The sequence below is a fragment of the Mustela nivalis genome (genome assembly GCF_964662115.1).
Source record: "Mustela nivalis genome assembly, chromosome: 3".
Classification (NCBI taxonomy): Eukaryota; Metazoa; Chordata; class Mammalia; order Carnivora; family Mustelidae; genus Mustela; species Mustela nivalis.
Window position 1 is genome coordinate 138,556,762 of NC_139022.1, and position 12,154 is coordinate 138,568,915.

The following is a 12,154-nucleotide window of genomic DNA, read 5'->3' on the forward strand; positions in this document are numbered from 1 at the left end:
TGAATACATTGGGAATAGTTGGATTTACACTGTGGTAATGCACTAACAAAGGATTCACAATCATGGCAATGGCAAAGTCCAGTTTGAAACTTGAGATTTGGGTTTGGAATTTAAAATACGGGTACGAACTCTTATCATCTTTTTAAATATACAACTTAATCCCAATTATTCATGGATTACATGTTTCAGGATTCATTTGCTTGCAAGAATTTATTTGTAACCCCCAAATCAACCTAGTCTTTTCATAGTTAATTGCAGACATGAATAGAGTCATAAAAAAAATTAGAATTTCTAACTTGCATGTTGCCAACTGAGGGCAAACAAAGCAGTGCTTTGTTTTTTGTTTAAATGCCCACGTGTGAACAAAAAAATTTTTTTTCAATCTGCTTAGTGCCATGGTTTTCACATTTCTGTACTTGGAGAGGGGGGCATATTTTGTTGCTTAAAATGGCTCCCGAAGCATGGTGCTGAAGGTCTGTCTAGTGTTTTGTTATGTTTTGTTTTGTTTTAATTAATTAACTTATTAATTCATTTATTTTTACTTAAGAGAGCGAGGGAAAGGGGGCGAGCGAGGAAGAGAGAGAATCTTAAGCAGGCTGCACACCCAGCATAAAGCCTGAAGCAGGGCTTGATCTCACAACCCTGAGATCATGACTTTAGCCAAAATTAAGAGTTGGTCCCTTAACCAAATGAGCCACCCAGGTTCCCCTCCATTGCCACTTCCTGATGATGCAAGGGAGAAGAATGAGGCACAAACAGGTCAGCTGCAAGAGAAAGGGAGCAGGGGGTAACAGTGGAAAAGACTGTTGCCCCGAACAACTCCTCAGTCCCGCTTTTATTAGATATGGACAGTATCTATAGGAATAGATAGAGCCGAAGAAGGCCAAACATTAGTCATGCGCCTTGTAGATAAACAAGAAGGAGGGCAAAATCCTGGACAAGCCGTATAAAGTTTATAGTTGAACAAGCACATTCAAAGGACTTATTTAACTAGCCACAGGCGCTCTGGGGCTGGGGTCGGGGGGCAGGGGGTGGAGATAATGGAAAAATGAAGCAGGCAGCCTTCTGCCCTGAGTGGGCTGGGCGTTCCCAGCTGCTCGGCTTCAAGGCCATATACCATCCTCTCCCCCAGAGACCTGTTGCCAGTATGTGTATTTCTTAAGGCTGTATCTAAATGTGCTTGGTAAGTAGTAAAATTTCCCATGGGTTATATGTTAAGTAATACATTGTTCTGAGGGATAGTTGCATCTCCCTCTTTTTGTTTGTGCAGAAGAAGAAAAGTCAATTTTGTAACTTCTTGATCCATCAGTCATTGGAAGAATTTTCGCGTGCATCTGAGGACGAAGCATAAAAAGATTATAGCAATAGAAAGAATAATCATTCCATCTATAACACCAAGAACAGTCTGTTTGATCCAAGTAAAAGGGTTTAAATTAGATAGAATATCTAATCCTTTGAGCAAAACTCACTCCTGGAACTGATTGTAATAATGAGTGAGTAATGCTTTGAATAGTATCTTTTTTTTTTTTAAGATTTTATTTATTTATTTGACAGACAGAGACCACAAGTAGACAGAGAGGCAGGCAGAGAGAGAGGAAGGGAAGCAGGCTCCCTGCTGAGCAGAGAGCCTGATGCAGGGCTTGATCCTAGGACCTGGGGATCATGACCTGAGCCAAAGGCAGAGGCTTTAACCCACTGAGCCACCCAGGTGCTCCTTGAATAGTATCTTCAAGTTGTTTAATATCTAAAGTTAGATTATCACCATAATGATTAGTAATATGACAGCAAATTTTGTTCCATGATATTTCTGATTCATTATGGGCATGGGGAGTAATACAGAAGGAAGAAACATTTCAGTCACATAAAATGTGAAACCTAAGCTTTATATTTTGATGATCATCTCTTATATATATCATGGCTGCTTCTAAATCAGAGATACCTTTATCTAATTTTTGATCTATGATCATTTCTTGATTCCAAGCTTTGATAGCATTCTCCTGCCATTGCTGTACAAATAGTGTGGTTTGTACAGTTTGGTGCAAGGCTATTCCTGTAGTGGTAGCTGTAGCAGTAATGGCTATAATTCCTATAATAGCTGTTATAAGCAACACAAGAAATCTTTTTGTTTTATGTACCCAGTCCTTTAAAATTGTTAAAAGTACATGTATATCTGGAGAGCTTTCCCAAACACGGTGGTGTTTCACCAGTAACCAGATGCCTATTCTTCTTCTAACTATGAGAATGATAGAGTTGTCTGTATAAACATTTTCATCCACACAGGTGAACATTTTACATCTGGGACAGTTTATTTCCCTATTGTTATGATCAAAAGTCATTTTTCCAATAACAAGAACATAGGGATACCTAACACAAGTTTTACCCATTTTTCTTTCATTAGGAGAAAGGAAAATGCATAGTTATTAGACTGATAAATGTAAGAGATGTTCCAAACTCTTATGTGATTCAAAGTGGTGGTGACCTTCTATAAATTCTTTTGTCTTTTATGATAATTAACAAAAGGGGATGGCCCCAAAAGTGCTTGCCCAAGCCAGGCCAGAGGTGCATCTCCTGAGGTTAAGGTTTGTGGTAAAATAAGACCATCCAAAACTTGTCATTTTAAATTTTGATGAGAGGAGCAAGGTCTCCCAGTGCAATTGGTGACTGCCATCCCCTTAGGGGACCAGTCCTATACAATTCCATAGGAATCATTAATAACAATACTGGGATGAGGAGCTCCACAATCCTCCCATAAAGGGTGAATTCCCTCATCAGACCACATTTGTGTTAGTTTGCATTCGGGAATAAGGGGTGTTGCTGTGCTGTAGCTAGGACCTTAATATTCATTGGCTGGGAATTCTTTAGTGAAGAGTAAATGTAACTGAACTTTAGTTAGATAATTATCGGTAGGAAAATCCACCAACCATCTTTGATCATTAGGGATAAGACAACTGGAATGATTGCCAATACATATTGGTCTGTTTTGATATCCTAAGGTAAGATTAATATTTGTGCCTTCCTCTAGAGGCAAGAGTGGCAATCTAAGATCCAAAATTCCAGGTACCCATTTTGAGGCATTTAAATAAATTGGTATTATATCTTTTCTCCACTCTACTGGATGGAGTAGGGGAGGATTGGGTATATAAACCTAAGGTAAGTAAAGTTATTTATTTTTGCATAACATCCAGAAAGACTTACGGCCGTGATAAGGGTCATCATATTACATCAGAGGTAGAAACAGTAGCAGTTTCAATGTGCTGCAAAACATATACTGTATATAAAGAATCAGATAACAGATTAAATGCAGAAGAAACATCTTGAAACAATGTAATAATCACCATTAATTCTAATTTTTGTGCTGAAGGACCAGTAGCAGATATGACCTTTGAGGTAGGACCATAATAATAGGCTTTGCCTTTGACAGAGTGATCAGAAAAATAAGTAGGGGCATCTGTTATTGGATTTTCAGAAGTAATTTTAGGAAGGACAAAAGCAGTATGTTTTAAAAAGGAAACAATAGGTAAAGAGGGATAATGAGAAGAAGTGTTTCCAGTAAAGCCACTAAGGGCTATTTGCCAATTAAAATTATTTTGGAATGCTGTTTCAATTTGTGTCTTATTTAAAGGCAGAACAATAACCTGTGGGTCATATCCCTGTATTTGGCGAGTTCTTTTTCTTCTTAATTGAATAATACTGCCAATATGGTCTATATATGTAGTGAGTTTTTTAACAGTATTCTTCAGAAGAAAAACCCATTCTATGATTTGTTTTTCCTGAATAATTAATCCAGTGGGTATATGTGGGATATGAAAAATAAGAAGATCGAATAGTATCTCAGGTTGGACTCTATCCATTTGCATTGGTTGAATCTGGCTTTCAACAAATTGTAATTCTTTAAAGGCCTCTTTTGATAGGATCCTAGGGCTGTTTAAATTAGGATCTCCCTTTAAAGAGGCAAATCGATGCTGCAAAGCACAAGTGGGAATTCCAGTTTTAGGTCTTATCCAATTAGTGTCTCCCAATAATTTTTGCAAATCATTCAAGGTTGTAATTTTATTTCTACAGATTTGAACTTTCTGTGGTTTAACTGAGGTCCTGTCCATAATGAACCCCAAATATGAGAAAGGTGTGGTGACTTGGTGACTCTGGAGATAGGGTCAATTTTTTTGAGCTATAATTAGTTTGTATTTTTCAAATTGTAATTGAAGCAATTTAAATGTATCCTGCAACTGCATGTTATCAGAGGCTGCACATAATATATCATCTATATAATGGATAAGATAAATTTGTGGAAATTGATTTCTGACCAGCTGTATAACTTTTGTCACATACTCCTGACAGAGAGTGGGGCTATTTAACATTCCTTGTGGTAAAACTCTCCATTGATATCGTTTGGCTGGTTCTTTTAAATTTATAATGGGAATAGTGAAAGCAAAACGGGGGAAGTCTTCCTTAATAAGTGGTATAGTATAAAAGCAATCCTGCAAATCTGTGATAATTATTGACCATTCGTGTGGGACTAGATTAGGTGAAGGCCATCCAACTTGGAGAGACCCCATGAGTTGGATAACAGAATTAACCATACACAGGTCTGTTAGAAGTCTCCATTTTCCTGATTTTTTTCTGAATAACAAAGACCGGTGAATTCCAAGGACCGTGAGATTCTTTATTATGCCCTTTTCTTATCTGTAATAAGAGTAAGTAATTTCTCTTGTGTTAAGGACCACTGCTCCACACAAATAGGTTTGTCATTCTTCCAAATTAACTTAATGGGTTTAGGAGCAGTGGCCCTCCGTGAAAAATCTGGGAATCCTCCTTAGGGGAAGCTGTAACCAGAGAGGCTTCCCATTGACTTAGTAAATCTCGCCCCCAAAAGTTAATGGGTAAGTCTACAGTATATGGCTGTAAATAACCCTTTGACCCTTGGGTCCTTCACAGAGAAGAATATTGGAGCTCTGACGTACATTGCCAACCTGTCCTAATCCTATAATAGTAACAGAAGAGGAATTATATGGCCATTTTTTAGGCCAAATGTAATGAGTTTATGATAGAGACATCAGCTCCAGTAACAATTAGACCTGAAAAATTCCTTTCCTTGTATTTTAAGATGACAAATTGGTCTATCTTGATAAATTTTCTCAAATATGCTCCAGTTTTTCCAGTACTTCCAAACCCAATGGAGTTTCTTTGTTTGTTTTTAGATTGACCCTGGAGATAGGGTAAAAGTAGCAACTGGGCAATGCAGTCTCCTTTTTGAAAATGGTATGGATGGATCTGCAGTAGTTAATATCACTGAAATTTCATCAGTATAATCTGAATAATAACACCAGTGTGAACTAGTACTCCTTTTGAAGTAAGGCCAGATCTCCCCAAAAGTAACCCAGTGATTCCCTTTGGTAAAGGGCCATAAATATTAGTTGGAATTTTAGCGGGAAGCTTGGCAGGCATTAAGAGATAACCTTTGGGAATGGGGATATCTAATCCGGCACACCAGGTGTGGCGTGTAATAAATTTAAAATGGTACATTTGTTTGAAAGCTGGGCATTAAAGGAGAATTGGCCCCCTTGTTTTTCAGGGCTGAGGGCTTTCCCCGAAATAAGTTTCCCTGAAAGGGGAATCCATCCTTGCTAAATTTGGAATGACATTGACTTGCCTAATGGTTTCCCTTTGTACATTTAGGACAGAGACCAGGTGTTTTATTTTTTACATTTTGCGGAGAGAATTTTCCTTTTTGCCTACATTGAGCTTTAGTATGCCCTGCTTGCCCACAGTTGAAACACTGTCCTTTAAATATCCCTGTGGTCAGAGCAGCCATTGCTTGAGCTAACAAATCAGCCTTATAGGTCTCTGTTCCTACTCCTTGGCATAGCTTAATATAATCTGTCAATGTCCCCTTGCCTTTAAAGGGTGCTATCAATTTCTTACAATCAGCTTTGGCATTTTCATAAGCCAACAGCTGAAGAACGGTATCAGCAGCCTCAAGATTATTTATCATTCTTTTGATAGCCTCTTGTAATCTTGCAAAAAAAATCAGTATAGGGTTCTTTTGTACCCTGTACCACCTTCTGAAACGAAGAGCACTTCTCTCCTTGGGATCCTATTCTCTCCCAGGCTCTCAAACAGCAACGCTGGAGCTAATCAATAGCTTGATCATTCATTAGTACCTGGTCTTGCACCTGGGCCCATGGCCCAACACCCATGAGCTGTTCCATGGAAATAGAAACATTACAAGCTCTGTTATGGGCAGCTGCGGTTTCTGCATGACCTTGCCACCATGTTTTAAACTGCAAGAATTCATTTGAAGATAGAACTGTTGTTAACAAGGACCAATCAATCAGAATAAGTCGATGGCCTTCTGTGATGCCTTGAATGATTCCCGTTGTAAATGGAGAATTAACTCCATAGTTTGGTACTGCTTGTTTTAGTTCCTTCAATAATTTAAAGGAAAATGGCACATGCTTGGCCTCATAGATATCATTAGGATCACTAGGATCATGTCCCAGAGCGACAGGTTCTCTAGTAATAACCAGGAAATTAAAATGAAAGGCATCTAGGTCTCCCGCTTGCTGTGCTTCAAGGAGGCCCTTTTGAATGGCTGATAGCAAGAATTCTTCATTTTTTTCACTAAATGGTGCCTTCTCATAGAATGATGGAGCCAATGGTGGCAGTGCCATTTGCACCTTTTCTTCTGGTATTGGAGGAGGGGGAAGAGATTCCTTCCTTTATATATTCCTTTACGATGGCCTTAGTAATTTCTTTCTCCTCCTGGATGGCATGTTCACGTTCCTCTTTTTTAGTTTCTCCTGAACATTCATTATCACTCTCCGAATCAGGGGTTTGTAAAGATTCCAAAATGGAGCGAATGAGGGTCCAAGTAGGCCATATAGTCATTGGAATTGGTTTTCCTTTAGCATGCAAAAGTTTTAACTCAAGACCTACTTCTTTCCATGTCTGTAAATCTAAAGTCCCTAATATAGGGAACCAGGAGCAATGTTCTTTAATCACTTTTTTTTTTTTTTTTAAAGCTCCATAAGTTGGCCCTTGCTCCTCCCGCCTTTAGGAGTTGTCTTAGTAAGCAAACATAAGGGCAATAATCGTTTGTGCTCTCTAGATAACCCATACCCTGCGATAAGTACCCACAACTCACCAGCAGGAAAAAGGCACGGCCATGCAAAAACTCACATTGGGGTTTCTTCTCCTGTTTCATTTCGGTCCCTGTTCGGGCACCACTTGCCGCTTCCTGACGGTGCACGGGAGAAGAACGAGGCACAAACAAGTCAGCTGCAAGAGAGAGGGAGCAGGGAACAACAGTAGAAAAGACTGTTGCCCCAAACAACCCCTCAGTCCCGCTTTTATTAGATATAGACAGTAATCCACAGAAGAGCTGAAGAAGGCCAAACATTAGTCATGTGCCTTGTAGATAAACAAGAAGGAAGGTAAAATATGTCTGGACAAGCAGTATAAAGTTTATACTTGAACAAGCACATTCAAAAGACTTATTTAACTAGCCACAGGTGCTCTGGGGTTGAGGGGAGATAACGGAAAAATGTTGCCAGTATGTGTTTTTCTTAAGGCTGTATCTAAACGTGCTTGATAACTAGTAAAATTTCCCATGGGTTATATTTTAAGTAATACATTGTTCTGAGGGGCAGTTGCACTCTATCTCTAGTGTTCCTAGTACAAAGTAACTATGATGTGCCTAATGGAAAAAAATACGTTTTAGATAAGCTTTGTTCAGGTTTAACTTACACTGTTACCATGATTTATATCTCAATGAATGAATAATATATATTTAAAAATTGGTTTTCAAACAGAAATACACAGAGAATGTGGTCGTGTATTGATCAGTTGGTGGAAATGTGACCAGAGGCTGCTGGAAAATTAACCCTGTATCCACAGGGACAATGATTCAGTGTTTCCTAATTTGGGACTTGCAATGACTTCATAGAATAAAGTCTATTTTTATTCTATAAGTAATGAGAATCAGGTGTGTGTGTGCACTCATCACAGATGAGTGCAGGCTTACTGACAGCCACTTACCATTATTTTTGGTTTCTTTTTTTTTTTAAGATTTTATTTATTTATTTGACAGAGAGAAATCACAAGTAGATGGAGAGGCAGGCAGAGAGAGAGAAAGGGAAGCAGGCTCCCTGCTGAGCAGAGAGCCCGATGCGGGACTTGATCCCAGGACCCTGAGATCATGACCTGAGCCGAAGGCAGCGGCTCAACCCACTGAGCCACCCAGGTGCCCCTATTTTTGGTTTCTAAATATCACCGGCACTAACAAGACTTCTTGTCCAGGAATAACTTATACCAGAAAACAAAGACGTGCTCAAAGAATGATAAAGACATGTCAAAGTATATAAAAGCCCACTTGATGGTTCTCTCAGTGACAATTATCTAGGACAATTCGACATCAAAATAATTAAAACTATCAGATTATACCCCCTTTCATAAAACAGGAACTCATGAGTTCATACTGATACAAATATATAAACACAAAAATAGAAGTTGAAAGAAAATTCTTCTTTAATAAGGTAACAAAATAAGGATGTAATGCAAGTCATTAATAACTGGGGAAAATAATGATGGTGGCTAGAGCTTTGTTAAGGATCAGTGTGCTTGAGTAATACTGAAATAGCTCTCTTCACAATGACGACTTTACCACGGAGCAATCAGAGTCTGGGTATGACAAAACATGCTCCAGACCCAGGTGAGGGATCATTTTATAATGTAAAAACTTGCAAATGTTCAAGACTGTTAAGGATATAAAAGATAGGCCAGATTAAGCAACTCTTTCAGACTGAAGAATTAAGAAACATGAAAATCACAAACAACTGTTTCCTGGGCAAGTAGCTGGACTAGAAATGGAGAAGATACATTCATGTGATGGTGGCAAAATTACAGGGATGTCTCTGAACTGGAACATAGCATTGTAGGAATGTTGATTTCCTAAGAGGGAGGGTTGTATGATGGTGATATAGAAGACTGTCCTGATTTTTAGAAGGTGTATATTAGAGTACTTGAATAGTGGGAAGGCATTACAACAGAAAAAGTTGTTCTTTCTTTCTTCCATGTTTGTATATTTGCATATATGTAATTTATCTATATAATCTATAATAGAGAGCAATATTTCTTCATCATTTCACTCAGGGGAAGGTTTTAGAGTAATTTTTAGGTTCAGCCACACAACAAGTTATTATATTCACAGCTTTTAGTAACTTAATGAGGTCACTAATTTGTAGATATAATATTGCAGTAATAATTTTCACTGCTATTTTAAGGAGAGAAGGACATTTTCCTGTGGATGTGCTTTTTTCAGCCAATTCATTAGCTCACTCTCTCTGTGTAGTGCACCATCACCATAAACTATATTCACTTTATGTCACAAAGGCAGGTCGTTGAAATTCTAGTTATTCCATGCCAAAAAATGTATTCAATTGGATCTTAAATTCTTTTCGTAAATTTCTTCTATACAAGTTGCTAATGAAGTAGATAAATTGTACATGATTTATTTAGCATCAGTTTCAAGGCTCCCCACTCTTAAAACTAAAGACAAACTTCTTGGGAAGAACAAAGAAGGCTCTTAGGAAGAATTGGCTTTTTTTTTTTTTTTTAGATTGATTGATTATTTATTTATTTGTTTGTTTGACAGAGATAGATCACAAGTAGGCAGAGAGGCAGGCAGAGAGAGAGGAAGAAGCAGGCTGCCCGCCACGCAGAGAACCTGATGCGGGGCTCAATCCCAGCACCCTAGGATCATGACCTGCGCCAAAGGCAGAGGCTTTATCCCACTGAGCCACCCAGACACCCCAAGAATTGGCTTTTCTTAAACTTAATTTTATTTCTTTGTATAAATTTTTTAAATCCATAAGATAAATTTAACTTTTTGTTAAATTACTGAAGTAAAATCAAAGTTTATTTTCATTAATATTCTTGACAGTGTTCAATAGCAAATTTTAAGTCAGCTATAATCAAAACAATGTGAAAACAAATTCGTCTAAGACACAAATTTATATGACTTTGAAAAAACATTCCTTGTGGAGTGGCATCATAAAAGTGAATTGTTAGGCATAGTAATCACAGAATTACCATACAAACTCTTTATTTCCATGAACTCTTTTTACAAGCTTGTGTATGTGTAAAAAGTATTTTTGTGCTACAGGTAAAGAATTGAAATTTCTTTAACATGAGACCTGTGCCTACTTTTGCTGCACAAAATACTTAATTCTCAGGCAAGATTGAGTTAACTGGAAAGGGATTTATTTTCAATTGAAATGAAATAAATTCTACTCCTGCTCAGGATGCTTGTTAAATACACATAAAAGAATGGGAAACAGTAGCAAACTATTCACTGTTTTCTTATGAATGGCAAGACAGTCTTAACAGGAACTCTGATAGAAATACACTGCTGGCTTCGGACAGAGCAGTCATCTCAAATTGAAGGTCATCAGACTACATACTACAGCTCACTGACATTTTCTTCTTTCAAAGTCCACCTCTCTGGCCAAGCCAAAGGTTCAGAAAGAGGGTTACACTTGCTCAGTCCAGAAAGGAAACTAAATGTTCATTTTGTCCTGTAGGGCTTCCCTTCCTTCAATAAGACTTGAAACTTGAGTTCCTTCCGCACACTCAAGCCTAAGCACAAAGAAAAACAATTTTCGAGTGGTTTTTTGTCAACATGATTTTCCATAAGATTTCGTTTCCATTTAACTCAGAGGATTTTGCCATCTGAAGCCAAAACATTTTCTCCAAGGCCTTGCAGAGACTAGTTTAATTGACTTCTGTATTAAAAATTGTCTCCTAAGCTGAATATTGTAACAGAACTAATGTAAGTTCACTTCTTGGTGAGTTACAGAGAGTGACGATACCTGGTAGAGTTGTCATACAAAGGATGTTTTTTTGCAGCAAAGATGTTGCAGAAGAAGTTACAAAGCTGTGACTCCCCAGTTGGGGGAAGTGGGTTTCTTTTATTTAGGGTTAAGATGAATGTTTACCAAGGGGAGTGTTGTCATTGCATGTCCAGGTGGGCATGATGTCATGCGTGAGTGCTTAGGAAACATGCCTATACATGCATTGTATGTTATGTTCGTGGGATTTATAGTGCTCCTTGAGTGGAGACTTTAACATTATAATGAAGCAGAGGTAGGAGGAAGGGAAGGGGGCTGTGGGCATGTTCTGAGAGACCATATAAACTAGATGGGGCACTGGCTGTAATGAGCACTTGGTGTCGTATGTAAACAATGAATAACTAAATTTTACACCTGAAATGATACATTACACTGTGTGTTCATGAACTGAATTTAAATGATAGGTTGACACTAAAAAAATAAGCAAAATAAAAAGTAAATAATAAACTAGATGGGGTTTGGGGTTCCTTACCTCAGATAGGGAATGCAGGGCCTTGCTTACTTCTGACCCAGCACTGGGGCTTTTCTACTCATTTAGTGTCTCTGATATGGCTAGGCTCTTTCCTTGTCTGCTAGACCATTCATTTTTTGCAGTCCGTTTTCCCCCTTGAAGTCCTTAACTACCAAGATTGATTGATTGATTGATTTAGGTAATTCTGACATTTTCTAGGAGTTCTGCAACACATGTGCTTGGGCAAGTAGAGTATAGATTATAGAAAACAGCTGGGTGCCTAAAATGACTTTGTGTCACAGAAGCTATGCCTCCTTTTTCTTTTTCTGGGGACCCTGAACTCTTTCTACTTACAGTTTTTATGCTCTTGATCTTCCAAGCACTAAGCAAAATCTGTCCCGTTTTCTTTTTCTTTTTTTAATATTTTATTTATTCATTGGACAGACAGAGATCACAAGTAGGCAGAGAAGCAGGCAGATAGAGGAGGAAACAGGCTCCCCGCTGAGCAGAGAGCCCGATGTGGGGCTCAATCCCAGGACCCTGGGATCATGACCTGAGCCGAAAGCAGAGGCTTTAACCCACTGAGCCACCCAGGTGCCCCTCTGTCCCATTTTCTTAAAAGTATTCCTGCAATGCCCCTTTTGGCTAAAGCACCCTGTTGCAAACTCTTTCTCTGCTATGCCTTTTGATTTCTTAGTGAAGGATTTATGTTTTTTGTCTACATTTCACACCATGGTTAAATGCGCTTATGAGCTGGTTCTTGAGAAATAGCAACTTTATGGCATTATCTAGAACT

General features: G+C 38.4%; 1 long non-coding RNA gene across 1 annotated transcript; it reads right to left on the reverse strand.

The window, feature by feature from the left end:
* Window positions 1-921: 921 nt before the first annotated feature.
* Window positions 922-7,968, reverse strand: LOC309861006. Its single transcript, XR_014309725.1, has 3 exons — window positions 7,145-7,968; window positions 3,196-3,268; window positions 922-1,334 (listed from the first exon to the last, which is right to left on the reverse strand). It is a non-coding gene; the product is annotated as an uncharacterized lncRNA (long non-coding RNA).
* Between the last annotated feature and the right edge of the window lie 4,186 nt (window positions 7,969-12,154).